We start from the raw sequence: 20,644 nt of genomic DNA, 5'->3' as shown, positions 1-20,644 counted from the left end.
GGCCAGCAGATCCTTCTCATCCCAACTCTGAATCCATTTTTAGAGAGTAGTGGTTACAGGGAGATAACCTTAGTACCCACGCCCTAGGAAAGGCACCTAGACATCAATCTGTTTGTACCCAAGAGAAAATGGCAAGGACATTTGTCCTGCATCATCTCTCCAGGCCACCTGAGGACTAACTTCTTAGTCCCGTTTCCTAGAGGGATCAGCCTCTTAACCAAATCCATGGAGTCAGAAATGTTCACCGCCTGCCCCCACCCTGAATCCAGAGAAAACCTGCGTTCCTTCCTTAGAGAATGAGTGGGCCTTGTTCTAGTCACAGCTACTGGAGACCTCAGTAATAACAAACCAAATTCAAAGTGACATAATAACCTTCAAATTCATATACAGTTGACTCTTGAACAACAAAGGATTGAACTACATGGGTCCACTTATACATGAATTTTTTTTCAATAAGTATGTACAGTACTGTAAATGTATTTTCTCTTCTTTATGATTTTCTTAATCATGTTTTCTCCTCTCTAGCTTACTTTATTGCAGGAATATTGTATAAAATACACATAATATACAAACTATGCATTGGTATGGCTTCTAATCAATGATAGGCAATTCGTAGTCAAGTTTTGGGAGAGTCAAATTATATACAGATTTTTGACTGTGTGGGGGTCAGTGCCCCTAATCCCTACCTTGTCCAAGGGTCAGCTGTACATACAGAGAGCAGGTATACTGGAGGGGTGAGTGTGTGTGTGTGTGTGTGTGTGTCTTGTATAGCAAGTCCTCGCATAACGTTGTTCCACTTCATTTTGTCATGTTGATGAGATGATATAGGAACTTAACTCTTGTTTGTATCACTTAGCTCATGGTAAAATTGGTTTCATCATACATTATTTTGCTTTAAGTCATGGAACCTACTAATGACATTAAGTAAAGACTTACTGTGTATGTAAAGGGCAACTTATTTCATAGAAGATGTTATATATTTTATTTTCAAAACGCTTGCCTTTATAGAAATTATGTGAATATCCAATCTCAGGAATACTTATTAATCTTAACAATTCAGTGGTTTAAGTATACATGAAAGGTTACCCTAGCTGATTACAATTCTAGAAGAGTTGATCACGCATCCATCAATTACTTGAGGGTGAACTAATAAAATAGCTTTTAAGCATAAGAAAGAAGAAAAAATATGACACTAAGGAAGCACAGGAACATAACCATTCATTTCTAGATAGTTTTAACTGTAGACCAATCATATTGGCAGGGAGCAACAGACAAGTTAAAATGTTCGAATTTCAGAAACAGAAAGTACTATGAGTGTAAAACAGAAACAGGAAAAGCAAGAGCAAAAGACCTGCAATGAATTACAGTGGCCCCATGTGCCAGGACTGGTGGACTGTCCATAGAAGAAACTGCCCGTCTGCATATTACCCTTGCCAGTCAAATTCCACATAACAGAAGCCAGAGATGATTTATGAGGCTGGGTAGTGCTCTGGTTCTCTGACATGCTCGGAGTACAGAACCATGGGAGGCCTCTTACTCTCAGTATTCTTAGAAAATAGAGTCCAATCCTCTTGCCAATGATCTTAAAGATATACTAGCTGAGTTTTGAAATTCAGCAAAACATGCCAGTACATTTTGGGATACCATATGCTTTGAAAGGAAGAGGAAGACAGAATGAACATTTCCTGAGAGCCTCCTATATAAAGACAGAACAGCACACAGAGAAAATGAGGGGCTCAGAGCCAGCCTTCCTGTTTCACATCCCACCTCTGCATTCGCAGCTGTGCCATAGGGTGTCATATGTACTAAGTGAACGGATGCCACTGAAGAGCATAGTAAATGCTCATTGTGGGTGAGCTATTGTTTTTGTTACTCTGTGCTGGCCCTTTCTTACATGATTTGCGGTCTCTCTTGTTTCTGGCATCTGCTGTGTGCTTCTGCTTACCTAGACTCCTCTAAATTCCCTGAAGCTTCTCCCTTCTGCCTTCCTTAGTTTCTTCCTGCTCAACATCTCACCATTTCCAGGAAGCACTGCCTGGTCTCTCCAGACTGGAAGAGGTGCCCCCGAACTCCCATTTCACTATGTCCTCTTACCATGTGCCTCGCTGTAGGCAACTTGAAAGCACCCGTTCCAGGCCCAGGGTGTAGCCCAGTGCCAGGCGCTTACAAGAATTCCACACTTACTAAGCTAATATGTTCCTTCACTGAAGCCTTATGATGACCCTACAAAATGGGTACACTGTTATTCCTATTTTACAGTTGAGACATATGAGGAATTAAAAACATAGAGACATGAATGAAGACTCAAGGAATCCCTGCCCTGGCCGGGAGGCTCAGTGGGTTGGAGTGCTGTCCTGTGCACCAAAAGGCTGCAGGCTAGATTCCCGGTTCAGGGCACATACCTAGGTTGCAGGTTGGATCCCATTTGGGTGCATATGGGAGGTAACCGATTGATGCTTCTCTCACACATCAATGTTTCTCTCTCTCCCTTCCTCTTTCTCTAGAATCAATAAAAACATATCCTTGGGTGAGAATTAAAAGAAAAGACTCAAAGAAGCTCTAATGGGTAAAATCAGGATTCAGGATTTGCCTCAAATCTATCTGAATCCATAGTTCTTGCTTTTTCCTAAGTCTACTTTTCACGTGAATATGACATATTATAAACTTAGTGAGACACTCATTTATAAAAATATACCAGTGCCTAGAACAATTCACGCAAAAAGGATTAGCGAGAATTACCAGCCTGGTTTCACAAAGGGAGATGCGCCAACTAAGCATCATCTTTAGAAGAGTCGTTCTCAAAGTGTGGTCTCTGGAGCAGACGCAGCAGCAGAATTTAGGAATTTGTTAGAAATGCAAATTATTGCACCCCCTACCCAGAACAACTGAGTCAGAATCTCCAGGTAGGGCCTCGCAATCTGTAAACAAGTCCCACAGGTCACTGCGATGCATGCTCAGGTTTGACAACCACCTTCTTCTTGGTGTGCTCATTCAGTGATAGGCGCTCCCTTGCCAGGCCAACAGGCACATCCAGTGGGGGAGAGTGGGTGTTTGCTCCAGTCCCTCCCAGTGATACAGGTGGGTGATTTCTCCAGTTGGTCAAAGGCCAACAACCTAGTCAAGATTTTAGTTGAAGTTTTAAGTTCAATAAAATATATTGGGGGATCATGTAATTTTTTTAAAAAATGATGTCATTAATTCTTATAAATAGGCACTTTTAAAATATAGTTTTGCTTTTCAAGAATCCCAACATTATAGTCATTTCAAGGTATTTGGTTCTTAATTATACTTTATTAAATGCCATTTTTAATTCACTGGTAAATACTTATTGAGCATCCTTGTGCCAGAACTGTTCCAGGACATAAAATGTGACACTCAATAAAAATTTCCCCTGCTCACAAGCAGCTTAGGGTTAAAAATATCCCAATAACAAGCCAATATAGAAATGTATAGCACATTTTGCTTGTGAAAAAAAATTAAATATGCTTTGAAAAAATAAATATTAAGTCATGTTCAAGAACCCTATGTGTATGATACTTTAATAATCATAAACACAGACCAAAATAATATGAAAGGAAGCCTCAAAATATTTACTTAAAAACCCAGTTAGGGCTTCCAACTCAACTAAGACACAGCAAATACACTCGATCTATCTCACTAATTACACTGAAATAACCTGAACAGAATATATACAGCTCTCTCTGAGAGCTTAGAGAAGTTAAAAATTTGGTGGATTAGGAAGTCGGGACTCAAAGAATGACTCCTAAGGCGATGCATTTCTTGTTTCTTTGTTCCTCCTATACTTCCTGGCTGAGACTTAAGGAGAACCCACATCTTGAACAGAGAGCAGAAATGAACAGGAAAATATCCAAGTGAAACCATCAAATTCTGGCCAGAGGACAAAGGAAGGTGGCTCTTGTGGGCCAGAGTGAGTGCTCGTTACCTGTTTTGTTTTTGTCTCCCAAGTGCATCGTTGGTGATAGGGATTCAGAACAGCAAGCACTGAGATACCTAAACCTGAGAGAAAACCCTTCTCTCTCACTTGAGAAACTGGGAAAGAGGGTCTCCATGGCCAGAAGAGTGGGAAGAGAATGCCATTGTTTTTTTCCTTCCCACTTTGTGGTGAAGGCCAACCCATTTGTGGAAAGCATGCAATAGTATAGGTAGGTTAAAATTCAACTTTATACCCAGAACCAGGAAAAGGGACAACCTGAGAGCTGGAAAGTACAAGGGAAATTACAGAGATGGAGAAACTGAAAAGTGGAAGCCCCACTCCTGGGACCAAGTCCTTTTGCTCACCTGTAAGATGTACCTATTTACAACTGGCTTGAAGCAGCAGCGCAAGGGCTTTGAGAGCTAAACTAGAATGTAGACCACCTCCCAAGTCCCAGATGCATACCAACCTGCTTGCTTAAACAAAAAGAACCAACATTCATCAAAGGATTTTAACAGAACACAAAGTCTCATAAGATAATCAAAATTCACAGGATGCAATCCAAAATTCCTCAGCATAAAAACACAAGGGAAATAAAACTCTTAATGGAAAATACAATGTAAAAACCATTCCTAAGATGATACAGGTGCTAGTTTATCAGCCAAAGAAGGATTTAAAGCAGCTCTCATAATTATGTTCTATGCATTAAGGACAAACAATCTTGAAATAAATGAAAAGACAAACTTCTCAATGAAGAAAGAAATTATATAAAGAACCAAACAAAAATTTAAAATTAAAAAATATAATCAATGAAATTTAAGATCCACTGTATAGGCTCAACAGAAGAACAGAGATGGTGGAAGAAGAAATCAGTGAACTTGAAGATAGATCAATAGAAAGTCTCTAATTTAAACAATAGGAAACAAAAAGATTACAGTCTCAGAGACCTACGAGACAATACCCAAATGTCATTAAAGTTATAGAAAAGTATATAAAAGAGAATGGAGATTATATATATATATATATATATATTTGAAGAAATATATATATATATATTTGAAGAAATAATGGCTGAATACTCCCCAAATTTGAAAAAAAAATCTTACATTGAAATGTTTAGGTTCAATGAACAACAAAAAGTAAGTAAATAAATAAATATATATATATATATATATATATATATATATATATATATATATATAAATAAAACACATATAGAGACACCATAATCACATTACTAAAAACTAAAGCTAAAGAAACTTGAAAGTAGCCTGGGAAAAACACACATTACTTATTTCAACAATCTGAATAATTGCAGATTTCTAATCAGAAACCACAGAGGTCAGAAGATAGTATCTTAGAAATAATATCTTTGAAGTGCTAAAAGAAAATAACTGCTAACTAAAATATCCTTCAGGAATGATGGTAAATTAAATACATTCTCAAATAAAGAAAAGCTAAGGGAATTTATGAGGAGCATACCTGTTCTAAAGGAAATGCCAAAAGAATTTCTTCAGGAAAAAGGGAGATGATGCCAGAATGAAATTCAGAGCTTCAGGAATGAAGGAAGAGCAACAGAATGGTAACTACCTGGGTGAATATAATATTTTTCTATTTTTAAGTTTATAAAAATATATATGACTATTGAAAGCAAAAATATATATAATATTTTCTGTTTGGATTTTCAATGAAGGTACATGTAATAAATGTAACAACTACACATGGGGTGAAGGTAAATTTTTTAAAGCATTCAGATTGCAAAAGGAAGAAACATAACTGTCTCTGCTCAACCTGATTGTCCATGTAGAAAATCCCAAAAGATCTATAAAAAAAAAAATCCCTAGAAACTGTAAGTGCAAAGTTGCAGATACAAGATCAATATATAAAAATCAGTTTTGATTTTATATATTAGTGATGGTTGATTGGAACCTGACATTTAAAGAGCAGTGTCACAGTAACTCCAAAAAATGAAATAGGTATCAACAAAGTGATTCGAAAATTTATATAGAGAAGTAAAGGATTGATAAAAACCAACATTTGTGTGTGTGTGTGTAAATGAACATTGGAAAATCCAAGCTGCCAGATTTTAAGAGTTGGTATAATGCTACAGTAAACAAGACAGTGTGGTATTAGCAACGGGATAGACATAGATTAATGAAGGGCAGCAGAGTTCAAAATATAGACCCACACCAACAAATTATCACAAAAGGATAGCATAAGAAAACTGTTTTGGGGTGAGATCAATTTTCTGCATCCCAACTGTGTTGGTGTTTACATAACTCTGTATGTTTATCAACACTATATAATGGAAATGGAAAAAGGTGACTGTCAATTCAAAGCTCAATACTGCAACTCTACCTACGTGATTTATTGTTTCTGATAAGAAGAAACTTCAGGTATCTGTAACAGAGTCAAATTAACAGTGGTTTGCACAAACTATAAGATTATTTTGCACCCACCTAAAAGAAGACTAGAGGTGGGCATTCCAATGCTCCCTAAACTGCCTGGACCGCAGGGGACACACGATATCATCAGTGTTTCGGGCTTACACTACCTGTTGGTCTGCTCTGTAATCTTATAGTTACTTTCCCCCTCGAGGTCAGTCATGGTCACAGGATGGCTTCCGGTGGGAGTCATCAGGTCACATAAAAGGAAGCAGAAGCAAGGCAAGTAGAGAAAGCAAAAGCTGTGTAAACTAACTCCCATTAAGGAGCCTTCTCATAAGTTTCATGAACAAATCCACCTGACATCCTCCTGCAAAGGAAGCTAGAAAATGTAGTTTTTAAAAGCTGCACTTCTCATCCTCAACAATGTAGAGATTCTGCTGATGAGGAGGGAGGGAAGAATGACTTGGGTAGACAAACAGCAGTCTAGGTATCTAGACAACTGGTCACAAAGCTGGTATTAGCTGTTAGGAAACTATTTCAGAAAAGCAATTCCAGTCAGTGAAATTCAGTGAGACAAATACAGAGAGAGCAGTGGGTCCCATCCATGTATTTATAAAACTGGAGCTGTATTTGCATTGCATCTAAAGGCAGAATGATACAACAGATTTTACAAACACAGCTGCTTAAATATATACTAACAGACACTCCATTCCTCAAAATTATAGAGCCATCCTATCTTTAGGGTTTCAAGATGAACATGTTTGAGCAAAATCCAATTTGAATTAACCATGCATGTTTCTTCCCCTTGTTGGACCAGAAAAAGAGAAACAAAGGACATGTGTTTTCAGGCTGACCCTCACCTCTCCACGGGAGGCTTCTGTGGGCTGAGCCCTTGGAGAAGCCTGGACACAGGCAGAGATGGAAGGTCATTCTGGTCATTCCACAACCTCACACATTTCAGAGCCACTCTGTGGAAAGAAGCTCTTCCCGGTAAAAGCTAGGAAAAAACAACCTTTTCACAATTTAACTGCTGTTAGCACTTTGTTTCCTGACAACACAAAAGCCATTCCTGGCCATGGGACAAAATGTTTTCTCTTAATGTAACGGTGTCCTTTGAAATTCAGTGGTGTATAAAACAGAGGGAAGGCAACACTGGAGGGGAGAAAGCTCTGCTGAAGGCTGAGTTTTGCCACTAACCAGCTATTAAAACTTGTGCAAGTTGTTTCCTTTAGCTCCTGCTACTTTAGACAAGCTTTGTCACATTCTAGAATTCTCCATTTCTTCATCTGTAAAGTGAGAGCTAGAATATAGTGACTTGTTGAAGAGTCACAAACAGAACATGAGCCCATGTCTCCTGGCTCCTAGGACAGTGTGTTTTCCATCTCACCACCTGGGTGAGGCTTTTATGTCCAAAAGCCCACACTGTTCACCCAAGTCTCTACAGCTGCTGTGCAGAAAAGGGGACAAAAGGCGGGCAAGAGACTGGCATGCTGGCCCCAGCTCTGTCACCAGCTATGGAACCTTCCACTCAGGATCCTCAGCTGCAAATGAGAGCACTGCCCTGAGCACTGATCTCCAAATGTGTTAGAGCCTAAACTTTGCCAGATATTCCATCTTGCAGCGGGAACTGTTCTTGGATCTTCCTGGGGAAATGTGATCGGTGCTTCCCAACCTTTCAAGTCACAAGGCATACAGGAAATGAAGGTGTTAGCATTTTACACCCGCATAGATGGAAGAGGAGACTTGGGCAGGAGGTGAATCCACCTGGGCACCCCGAGGGCCAAGGGGAATCGGTGCCTCGGCACATCTGTAATTCCAGCTGCCGCACACCGGCGGGGAAGCTGGGGCTCAAATGCGAGCTCATATTTTTAATTCATTATTCTTCACTCTGGAACCTGCAGTTCATGGTTCTTGTCGGAGCCAGGTCTGGGTGGGGCAATTCCCTGAGCACCTCTGCTACTGGACAGTGAATCGGGGAAGGGGCCTTGAGGGGCAGGTGGAAGTCCTGATGTTGGGGAGAAAGTAATGAGTCAGATTTCCCAGACATGAGTGGGCGTGAGGTTCTTGGGGTACAGCTGAAATAAGCATTTTCAGAAGCCCCCATGGGAGAGTGAGACGTGGTAAAGGCTTTATTTGTGTGGAGTTACAGTCCTCTGGGTGTAAGTCTCCTGCCCCTTAACCCAGTCCTGTAAAAGGGGCAGCTATGGGTTCAGCAAAGCCAAAAGCAAGGCCAGTGTCCAGAGCTTCTGTTCCATGTTGCAGCTGGGTCCAGTCCAGCATCAGGTCAATTAAAATCCATCAGTCTACTGTGTGGGCCCCACAGGGCCATGAGCCATGTGGGTGCAGGGGGGCACAGCCCCTGCAACAGGAGAGCCAGGAGCCCAGTTCACAAGAGCCAAGAGAATAAAAAACCAAGAGCATGAACTCCTTTGTAATCAGAAGTTTAAATATTCAGGTTTCTCGCCCTCGCAGTGGCCACGCCTATTCTGGCCACTGACTCGCTCCCAGGTGTGACTAACAGGCAGGAAGGCGCCTGCCCGTGTCACTCAGACCTTCCTGGGCTGCGTTCAAACTGCCTTTGTCCATTCCCTTCCCCCAGGGATCAGCAGGGAACAGGCTAGGAGAGTGTTACGTTAGCAAAGCTGTATGAATGGCATGCCTGTGTTATCTAGTCTTCCCTTTACTCCTTTCCTGTTAAATCATAGCCAGGTTATTACAATGGTGTCACTAGGAGTTGAAGAGACTCAAATCAGTGTGACAGACAGAAAAGCTGGCTATAGTCAGGAAGACAAAGGAGTGAGACAGGCCTCTCATCCGCTCACTCCCCAACTCCTCAGTCATTACTCTAAAACCCAAACCAGACAAAAACCTAAGAGGACTGCAGAACAATAGCCCTCCTGAACAGAGATGCAGACTCTAGATCCCACTTGGATCCTGACCGCCCGCCCTCTCCCTCTCTTCCGCCCCGACGGCATCTGCTCTTGGTGCCCTTCAGCCTGATTTCGGCCAGGTCAGGCCTTTGCCCGGCGAAGCTCTGCGGGACGCTCTGGGTCTCTTGGCCCCAAGAGACAGTCGTGGTGTGAGCCCGTCTTAGATAAATGCCCAGTGCCCATGGAGAGACACAGAGATGGCAGAAATGCAACAGTATGTTTTTCATTTTTCATATGAGATTAAACAAGGATTTGGAAGACACGGACAGAGGTCTGGAGTAACCAGCCTCTAGGTAACCAGAAAGTTCAAACCACTGGATATTTCTTTTCTCTTTCCCTGAACTAAGCAAGCTTTTAGAAGAGAAAAGACACACAACAAAAACTCACTGACATCAGGAATTTATCCTGCAAAGCAATTTCCAGAGGCTATCCCGGGATCATTTCAGATTCAGCTCAATATTCTGTATCTTCCACGTCTATATCTCTTGTCCTCTACAATGATAACTGATGGTCAGCACTGCAGCCCTGAGGTCCTGCGACACACTGAGTCATCAAAGGGAGATTCAATTAGATTCATAAGCCACAGCAGCACAGGGGCTTGGGGACTGAGAAGGGTTGAAACAAAGGATTTTCTGGTGAGCCCTTAGTAAGTTAAAATGAAATGGAAAAGATTCAACTCTATACAATATCCTGGTTGATAGAGAAAGACTTCAATATTTGAATGTGCATAAAGATGGACATTAATAACCTTATAGGCAGCTCTGCAACAATTTTACTGGAATAAAATTCTCTATTTTTGCCCAGCAAAAGTCATCCTCGACTTCTTTTTATGGGGGCCATGCCCTTTATTGTTAAGAATTTTGGATAATTAAAAAAATCTCTTAGGTTTCTTTCTGCTTTCACATAAATGATACATATTTATTTTAGAAAAAAATATGAAATACAGGTGCAAAAGGAAGATCTTTGGGCCCAGCTGGTGTGGCTCAGTGGACTGAGCATCATCACAGGTTCAATTCCCAGTCAGGGCACATGCCTGGGTTGCAGGCTCGATCCCCTGTAGGGGGCATGCAGGAGGCAGTTGATCTATGTTTCTCTCTCACTGATGTTTCTCTCCCTCTCCCTTCTCTCTCTCTAAAAATCAGTTAAAACATAGTTTTTAAAAAAAAATGAAAGATCTTTGGGAATTTATCATCAAAAGAAAGTTACTGTTAATATTTGGCGACTATCATTATGTTATTTTATCTAGGCACATCTGTACATTTTAAGTTTTGAAAAAAGATTCCTATACATTTTAACCTACTTTTTCACTTCATATTGTATGTGACTATCTTTCCAGAATTAAAATTCTTCTGCAATATCATTTTTAATGGTTGTGAAACACTGCATCATATAGGTATGGCAGCGTTTCACTGTGCCCACTGCTGACTGCAAGATCTGCTACTGATTTTCCTTGAGGTGAGCGATGCTGCAGCGGACAGCCTGCGGCTCAGTCCCTGCTCCTGGCCATCGGGAGCCAGCACTAAGCCCAGTGTCCCGCACACTGTGGACCCTCAGCCTTCATTGTGAATAAAAGAATGGTTTCTTCAGCATATTTTCTCGAAGAGAACTGATGGATAGAAGATTATGGATACAATTAGGATATATAATATTAAAGTGCTCTGGAAATGCGTACACTCCTGACAGCAGTGTGAGGGTTCCAGAATAAATACGACTTTTAAACAAAAATGTCCTCATTTACCATATTCTGAGCAACTATAAAACCTCCCTAGGCGTGCAAGGGAACACGCGAGGGAGCCGCAGTGCTGTTCTTTCCTTGGGCTGGCGAGTGAGATGCATGCCCCGTCTGCCTCCCACTGCCCCCCCACTCAGCTGCTCTGAGGTTCTCTAAGGTGCTCTGCGGAGAGGCCCTGCTGTGCTTTAGGCCAGGGCTGGAGGAATCTCGCCCGCTGCCTGCTTTCTACACAGAACACAGCCTCACCCACGGGCTCACCGGCTGTCACAGCTGCTTCTGTGCTGCACTGTCAAAGCTGAGTCACTGCAGACAGGACCGCCTGTAGCCCAAAGTACTTGCTATCTGAACCTTGACAGAAAGTGTTAATTAACCCCTTCTTAAATCTCTAAAGAGCATTTGAAGTTTGTTTTTGTTTTTTTAAAATAATCTAATGGTACACCAATAAAAGATCCGCTAGCAAGCTTTTAATGAACACTGTGAGGCATGCGGCCTACTCTCCAGGAACTTAAACCGTAACTGTGGAGACAAAGCAAACAGACCTGAGAGAATCAGAGAGAGAAAAGACATTCCAAGGCCGGGAGAAAGTGCTGGAAGGAGTGTAAGTACCGAAGGATTCCAGAGGAGGGAGAGAAAGGTGGGATTGACAGAAACTGAGCTGGGCCATGAATGGAAAAAAAGAGCTTGGGCTGTGAAAGAAGAAAAGGCAGATTGTTCTAGAATCAGGGGCATCAGCAGAAGCAGGAGGCAGAGCTGCACAGAATGGAGCCACCACGCGGGGCTCCATCCAGAGCACAGGCAGACCAGCCCCTCAAAGGTGTCCTGTGGCAGGCTGGAAAAGTACAGCACAGCAAGGAATTTCAAAGGCATTTTTTATTTAAAGGAACTCCAGAAAACATATTTTACTTAAGCAAAGAACCCTCTTATAAAGCAAATTTTTATTGCACAATACCTCCCTATAGCTCACAATATCTAACTTTCATCCCACTTCCAATTCTAATTAATAGCTTATTTCTCAAAAAACCTGTATACAGAAACAAAAACTACAGTGAAACATTTTTTAAAAGACTAGAAAAAATAGAACCCGAATACAATACACAAAAACACAAAAGGACCGGCAACGTGATCTCCATCACTTAACATTTGCCAAGCTCCCTATTTAATGACGCATTTTTCTGAATCTGCCAAAAAATACAATATCTGCTTGTTTTCTAGTCGCTTTCATCCATGCTAGCACGCATGCCATTGTAAAATTAATGTGTTTATTGTTGCTGTTTATAAATTTTAAGATTCAAAATGCTTAGTAAAAGCCAGCAAAGGAGATATATTTATAGTATGACGATTATTATTCAACAAACCTTACCGCAAAGCACACTCATGTGCTGTGGGCCAGCGGAGATAAATATAACTTCAGATAAATCCTTTCTCAGCGCCTGCAGGTGAAGGCCCAGGGGAGAGGGGACGACCTTTTAGGAAAATGTGACGGCGGGAGAAACCTTTCAGAGGGAAGGCTTCACAGCAGTCCTAAATGAAGGAGATGAACGCATGTATAAAAATGCCACCACAGAATTTTTGCTCTCTATATGCAATGCTGCCGGTGTTACTCTCAGCACACTCCGTTCAGGATTATGTGACTTTCAGTCCCTTACCTTGGTGTTGACACACATCTGACCTATGTAATATGTTAAAATAACATATGCTCGGGAGATTTCAATCGCAGAAGCAATGTGGACAAGACTAAAGGTTTCTCATAGGAAGAGTTAAAAAGTCAAAGCGTATGGGGTATGCCAAAGAGGCACATTCTGGTACTTTAAAAAATTCAGTTTATTGAGGTAACATTGGCTAATAACATTATATAAATGCCAAGTGTACAACTTTATAAAACGACATCTGCATACTCTAGTGTGTGCTCAGCACCTGAAGTCTAGTCTCCTTCTGTCACCTTGAATTTGACCCCCTTTACTACCCCCTGCAAAGTGGTGATTTTTCACTAAACTAGCCTTCATTGGTAGGAATGATGGGGGTGGAAAAGAGATGCCAGTCATTTTCTCCATCTCCTGGCTGGAACTCCTCCCCATTTCCTGGGCAGGTGCTGGGTGTCTGTTTCTCTTACTCCCTCTGCCATGTTCAAGTCCAGTGAGGAGTCCCACCCCCTTGGCAGGCCCTGGGCTGAGAGTGGAGGCGCTCCTTCAGGCACCTGGGTGAACAGACCCACCATCCCCTCAGGCAAGAACTGTCCCTGGTGCCAGGTTATGGAAGTTGAAACATTGTGAGCTAATGACTCCTGCGAGCCCCAATGGCCTACTGCTTAATTGCATAATTATAGACAGTTAAAAATGCATGATATGTAGTGGAGAGAAAATAGCTGGTGCTTTGGGAGCCATTATGGATTACAGTTTATGAAAATTTAAAATGATGCAATATTTATATGGGCTTGGCTGCACTGAATTATCATGCAAATGCTGCACCCTGCTCTGGGGCCACTGCTCCTCCCCAGAAACCAAGAGATGCAGCAAGAGCAGGACTGAAGTCACAGTGACTCCGTAGCTGGGGAAACAGAGCATCTTGGGTGCTCTGCTTTAGAACACCCCCTTAAGTTTCTGTGCCTCAGTGGTCCCATCTGTATATGGTGTTAAGTAAGACCCAGCCAACAATGTTTTAATAACTATTTAATAGTTACTGAGCTCCTACAAGGGGATTCTAAGGACTTTCTTTTTGTGGTCATTTGTAATATTAGGACAAAAAAATCCATGCTGTATCAGTCAGGGTTCTCCAGAGAGATAATAAAACCAGAGTACATGTAAGAGCATATTTGTTAGAGGGAGTGGCTCACACAGTTACAGAGGCCAAGCAGTCCCACCATCTGCTTGTTGTCTATAAACTACAGAACTAGGAAAGCCAGTGGTGTAATTTAATCTGGGTCCCTTGGCCTGGTGGGAGGAGAGGAAAGGTGGCTTGTGTAAGTCCTGTAGTATGCAGGTGTGAGATCCAGGGGTTCCTCTGTCCAAGGGGAGGAGAACAGAGTCTCCTAAGTCAACAGAGGGAGAAAACTCACCCTTCCTCCACTGGTGCAGTATCGGGCCCTCAATGAGCTGGATGACGCCCACACACTGGTGAGGGAGGATGGGTTTTCTTTATTAAGTCTACTGTTTCAAATGCTAATGTCTCCCTGCAACCTCCTTACAGACACACAGAAATGTTCTACCAGCTATCTGGGCATCCCTTAGCCCCTTCAAGTTGACGCATAAAATTCACCACCACACACACCAAGCTAATGGTGCCTTAGGTATTTCGAGAGGAAGAGAGCTGGGTCAGCAACCATTTACAGGCAGCTTGTCTGCTGTAAGATGAGGCCCAGTGAGGGACTTGCCCAGCACAGGCCCACGCAGCCCACAGGTAGCAACGGAACTAGGGTTATCATGGATATGCTGGGGGCTGAGGAGGGAGGTACCAAAGCAACATTAGGTGGTTATGTGACTAAAACATAGCATTTGGTAAACAGTTGATGCTGAGGGAAAATCACACTCAGTGAGGGTCCTTGTACTCAGGCCCTAGAGGAACTGGGACCCATCCCAAAGTGTTTCTAAGCCTGAGTCAAGGCCAATGGATGGGCATGGGTCACGGCACCTTACCAGACGGGAAGTTATCAGTGTGATGGGCGCTGATGCCCACGGGGCAGACTGAGTTCTGCCACGAGTACAGCACACGCACAATGCACAGGAGTGGGAAAGCAGCTCTCACCATCCACTCATTCATTCATTCATTCATTCATTCATTCTTTGGTCGTCCTTTTATTTGTTCATTCTTGTATTCACTGAGTCACCAAAAGCTAAGGAGATCTCACTATGTCAGAATTTGTGCTAAGTGCTGGGATATAACACTCACCTGTAATCTTGGTTCATAAGGACCCACAGTCAACTGAAGAAGAAAGGCAACTGCACTTTTTTCTGCCTACCCAAGATCTATAAAGGACAATTCTAAGAAGTTCAGGGGATCTTGTGTAACTGCCAGGAGGAGTCTGAGATGGCCCCCAAAAGGATGTAACATTTGAGGTGGTGCTGGAAGGATGAATTGGAGTTTCTGATCACAGAAGCTGGCGGGGGAGCTGCGTTCACTGATGCCAGAAGCTTGAAGAAAACAGTGCATTGGGAACTGGCATGTCACCCCGGGTGTCTGGTAAGAAAAAAAGTGACGGAAGAGAAAAGTGGCAAGAGAAGCAGACACACACCTGGGAACGGCCTTGAATGTCATATTAAAGAGAATTCCATGTATCCAGAATGGAAGGGTAATATACAGTTTTACCTTGGAACCTGCCATCACCATTCTGTGTAAGAAAATCACAGAAATATGTATGATATACATAGAAAATAGGAACCTGGTGGAGACAAAGTATCATGGATATTTAAAGTCCAATAGATCTGTTTTCAAATCTGTATTCTATTTACTATATAACCTAGAAAAGTGCTTTGAAACGACAGAATCTCAATTTCTTCATTTGTAAAACACAAAGAAATACTTTGTGGGGTAATTTCAAGAATAAATGAAATACCATGAGAAAAGGCTTAGCAGAGCATCCTCACTAGATTCTGAATCTCTTTTCTTGCCTTACCAGCCTTAAACACATCTAAATGGTGCCTGCCTCTGTGCTTTGGTTCCAAAAATTTGATCTCACCCCGCCCTTCAACTGAAATAAATATATAAACTAATAAAGTCTCCGCCCCCTGAAAGCCACCTCCCTCAAGAGGCCCACGGCCACCATCCATGACCCCAGCAACCACTAGGCCCCGCCTGCTTAGATGATGCTCTCAGGCATTCCCTGACATGCTCCTCTCACGAATTTCAAAGTATTTTCACATGGGTATAGCTCACCTCCTCCAAAGTGGGGAAATAATTTTGAATATTCATAATAAATGTAAATGTAATCTTACCAGCAACTGACAAAGTTTTTCTGTAAAGGCCAGGTATTAAAGTATTTTAGGCTGTTTAGGCCACTTAGGTCCCTGCTGTATATTCTTTTATTAAACACCTCTTAAAAAATGTAAAGACCATATCGAGTGAGTTGACCATACAGAAGCAGAGGAGGGGGAGGAGGGGGAGGAGGGGGCGGGATTTGGCCTGTGGTTTGCCAATCCCCCCCCCTTAGCATAATAAAGTAACAGTATCTGCTAGGGCTCCCAATGCTACTTGCTTCAGAGGAAAACAGCAAAGCTGAGAAGTCCCAGAAGTACGTGAAGCTCTTAAAGAGCCTCAGGCTCGACTACTTTGAGCAGCACTCAGAGATGACGCAGCACTGAACAGAGGACTGCAGTAACCATCTAGGATGCCTTCACATTTTTTGGTACATATTCTATATGAAAAAAGCAGAAGGAGAAACTTCATAATCAGCATGAATACAAATTTTTTTAACTTTGAATCAGATATATAACCACACACACATACACACAAATAACAATGAAAGAAAATACATGAGATTTCTAACAGTGCTCACCTCCTGGTGAAAGGATTGACTTGGGGGAGGTGAAATTCTTTTCAGACTGCTAGAGTTTGGGGTGGCATAAAAGAAAAAGCCTATTGCTTCTGTCTAGTCCTGGAATCAAGTGAAAGTGACATGCCAGGCAACCGCAGAATCAAATCAGACCTTGGGTACCGATGAAGCCGTAAGGGGCATGTGTCCGACTTTGGGTAGGCAGGTGCCTAATCCTTCATCGCGGGTCTACATACACCGCCAGGGCCCTGGACAGCTGCAGGTCCCCCTCCCCGGCAGGACCCCTACTGCGCAGCAGAGGGAAGACTCAAGTAAATGGATCCCGATGAGAAGCAGAAGCAGAAAAGGGGACAAGGAATGGGGCAAAAAGCAACACCGACTAGAAGGGCTACTGAAGTCCTCTTTGGCCGCTCTGTCGTTCACTGAGCCTTACTCCATGCCTGGGGCTGCTACTTGCTCGACATAGTTGCAGACAAGAAACTCTCAGAGTGTAAGATGATTTCATTCTAATGTAAGTATTTGAACAAACTCCTATTTTTTTTAAATATGTTTTTATTGATTTTTAGAGAGAGGAAGGGAGAGGAATAGAGAGAGAGAAACACCAAAGAGAGAGAAACATAATTGATCGGCTGCCTCCTGCACGCCCCCTACTGGGGGTCGAGCCCACAACCTGGGCATGTGCCCTGACCAGCAATCGAACCAGTGACCTCCTGGTTCATGGGTCCACGCTCAACCACTGAGCACACCAGCCTGGCTCCTATTTTTATTTGATGTCCAGATTTATTCCACTTTCCTTTTGAAGTCAAGTGAAGCACCACATGACAATTTGAGATGCATTACTTACATTGTTTTGCTTAATTCTTCTCAAAAACAACACATGGAGAGATCGCACAGGTTTTCACAGTGACCTGAGAATATGATAAAGGACTTTCCATGTATGCGTCAGCCCAGGCAACGAGCGCTAAAGGGGAACCTGGGTTCACGGGAGGGTCAAAGGAGCCCTGGGAGAAATAAGGAGCTCTGAGATGATACTAGAGGTGAACGTTTTGTGTTTCCATGAATCATCAAAGATATGGGAATTTATTCACCAAATAATATTATTAACATGTTGACATCACTTGAATATGTTTTTAAAAATCTGGAAAGTGACTTTTCAAGACTAAGGAGTTGAAGAGGTGGAACCAAGGAGAATCTTCAGCCACATAATTTGTTAAAATACCTCATCTTGAGATCTATTAATCTCTGAGTTTAATTAAAAGGCTGAATGAACAAGCTGCTATCTTATCTGATACCCAGTTCCATTTGGTTTTCCTTCTGATACCAAGAAAGGGTATTGAACTTTCTTACCTATTTACTTTCATTTTCTCTTCTAAATGAGTCCAGACCTAACGTGTAGCCTCCCCCCCCTCCCCCCGAGCACTCTATAACTAAACAAAGTTACTGGTAAAAATATACAAATCCAGGGATAAAGCAAAGCAAAGACCAGAAAGAGCAGTCTAAAAAAATTACTATTTCTCTTTCTGATCAGTCCTCAGGATTCAAGACAGAATGTATTGATAAAGACAGAGAAATAGCCCTCTGACGGAGTGAGATGGTGTATCAGTGTTCTCCATACTCTTTCAATTAATAGACTTCACTGTATGCAAACACTGATAAGTGGATGAAATGTGTTGCTTCGTAACGACCTCATCTGTATTCTATCAGGATAGAGGCTCTGCTACACAAACATTTTGCTTGGCTATTTTCCCCAAACATGTACGCCTCAGAGTGCGCAAGCCATTTATTTTGACAGTGGGGTTTGATGCACATCTCTGCTGTTAATAGCTACAAAAACATTTCACAATGAAAATACCATGCAACTGGAACTAATCTCATTTGTTTTCCATATTAATAATTCTTACAGCAGCATAAGATCATTAACATCTGGGATGGTGATGCGCAGATGTTTAATGTAGATGTTCAAGAGCCCCTGGCCAAGACATTCCTTCATCCCTTCTGTGAACAAGGATTCACTGAGCAACTACTCTGTTCCAGGTATGGTGGTATTTGCACGTATTTTTAATAAAACGGGACATGGTCTTTTTCCTCATGGAGTTGCCATTTTAGTGGGAGAGAGACCACTAAGTTTAAAAAACAAGTAAGCACATGCCCATAAATTGGGATAAAGACTTTGAGGCTCTATTTCTCTTTATCATAACCTCCCTTAAACACACATCTTCAGTTCCCTCTTGCTATCAAAAGTCCAGTTCTATTCCTCTGTTTGCATGAAAATCCTGTTGCTTCTTCATTTTCCGTCCTCACTTTAAAGGTTAACTGCAGATTATCTTTGCTTCAATCTGCTAAGGAGGCATCAAGCCCTTGGTTCCTGGAATGCCAAATGCACAGGCTGAAATGAAGATGATTATAGCTCACACTTTAGAGTTGGCACAGGGCCTGAACGGAGCCTGTTGTTGGATCCCACACCACCTTCTCCGTAGCTTCATGGAAGCGACATTACTCTCTGACTCGAGGGGACCCTAACTGAGTATACCCCCCGGGAAGGCAGAGCTCATTCACGGTTTTGCAGAAGCCCTAGGTATTCCTGTGGACTCCAGCACTGAGGCCCTGTTCTCCTCTCCAGCCTCAGTGGTCCCCGACATGGAGGAAAATTGCTTTTTCTGCCCAAGATCTCTCAGACCTCTTCTTTTCCAATGAGGCTCGAGGCCACCGCCCCCCAACCCTATCTGGATGGGCCCTCCAGGCCCCCCCTAATCCTCTCTTCCCTTCCTGACCAAGCCCCCTCCTCGCACCACCCAGGCGGGGATTGCTGCTTCTGCCTTCGCTTAACAAATGTGTGTTCTCACATTTTCAACTGTGTCATATTATTTATGGTAATGGTTTTCAACACTATCAGAGGCAATGTTTCATTTCATAACAAATGTTATGTAATACTCCCTTTACTATCCTGTAATGAAATTATCAGATAATATAACTCACCCACAACATTATTTCAAGAAAGAAATCAATACGATGCCCTAACTGTAATACAAAGGAGAAATAAATGGGAAGTTATTTGTAATAAAATAACATGTATTTGGAAAGGCTATACTAGAATTCAGGAATTTGCAACTACCTATAATTGTAATAAATAATTTTAGATCTAAAAGAAGTAAAATAATTTTTTAACTTTCTATATGAGAAGTACAAAAATGTACAAGAACAGAGGTAGAAACTGACACTAAAATAAAAACAAAATTTTGGATAAATAATAATAGGTAAGACTTATTTGTATATGAGAATAGAGAAAAACAGCCTTAATTAGAGACAGCTTGCTGAGATGAATTACAGGCTGCCCACATGGGGCTACCAAAATTATATACATTCCCAATAGCTACATACCCAAATTGTATAGACATATGTAATTCATGGCAAAATATGAAATATTTTTAAAACATGCTTTAATAATAAAATGCAATGAGGTCTGTTGAGCTTCCTTTGTCTCCACTAACTTAATAATGTTTGATTTTTTGTCTTCATCAGTCTCCCATCTCCTCTATTACATATTTGTATGTGGCAACTACAGATGTAGATTGATGGTTGATGGTTGAAAATAGGACTGTCAGTCGGGATGGTACAAATGATGGCCCTGCTGATGACATAGTTTACCCAAATGGCGACACTCTTGTCAAGCGCTGAATAAAGTAACCTCACTTTACAAAATAAGTGCATTCTGGGGGGAAAAACCAGTGTATATTAGCACCATGCAAAACATATTTTGTGTGTATATGTAAAATAGAGTTAGGTGCTAGACATTTACTTGTAGATACATGAACGTCCAGCAGAAGCAGAGACAATTCTTTCCTTGGGCTGCTTTATTGCATGTTGGACATCCAGCTTTCCTGGCTCCTACACATTAAAGCCCAATGGCACACCTATGATAATAGGGATAAAACCAAAGCCCCAACTGTTTTAAGACTATCACTTAATGGACAGTACTTTCCTAATTAAGACCATTGCTTTGTGGGATGCTTTTTGGAAGAGCCAAAATCTCATAGTATTTTGTCTTCTAGTTTTCCCCTATAGTTTTGAATATTCCACATACCTTGCTATCAGTCATCCCATGTGTGACAGGGTAAAAAATGACCCAGAAAATACACTTAAGTCACATCCCTAGAACCTGCGAATATATTATTTGGAAAA

At 41.8% G+C, this 20,644-nt stretch overlaps 1 protein-coding gene across 1 annotated transcript in view; it reads right to left on the bottom strand.

The window, feature by feature from the left end:
- The window catches only part of NCKAP5 (NCK associated protein 5), a 789,197-nt gene that overhangs the window by 337,226 nt on the left and 431,327 nt on the right, over window positions 1-20,644 (bottom strand). The window lies entirely within an intron of this gene.

The sequence above is a fragment of the Miniopterus schreibersii genome, assembly GCF_964146895.1.
Source record: "Miniopterus schreibersii genome assembly, chromosome: 7".
In the NCBI taxonomy this organism is placed as follows: Eukaryota; Metazoa; Chordata; class Mammalia; order Chiroptera; family Miniopteridae; genus Miniopterus; species Miniopterus schreibersii.
Note: the sequence above shows the minus strand (reverse complement) of the source record. Positions and strands in the feature narration are given on the sequence as shown.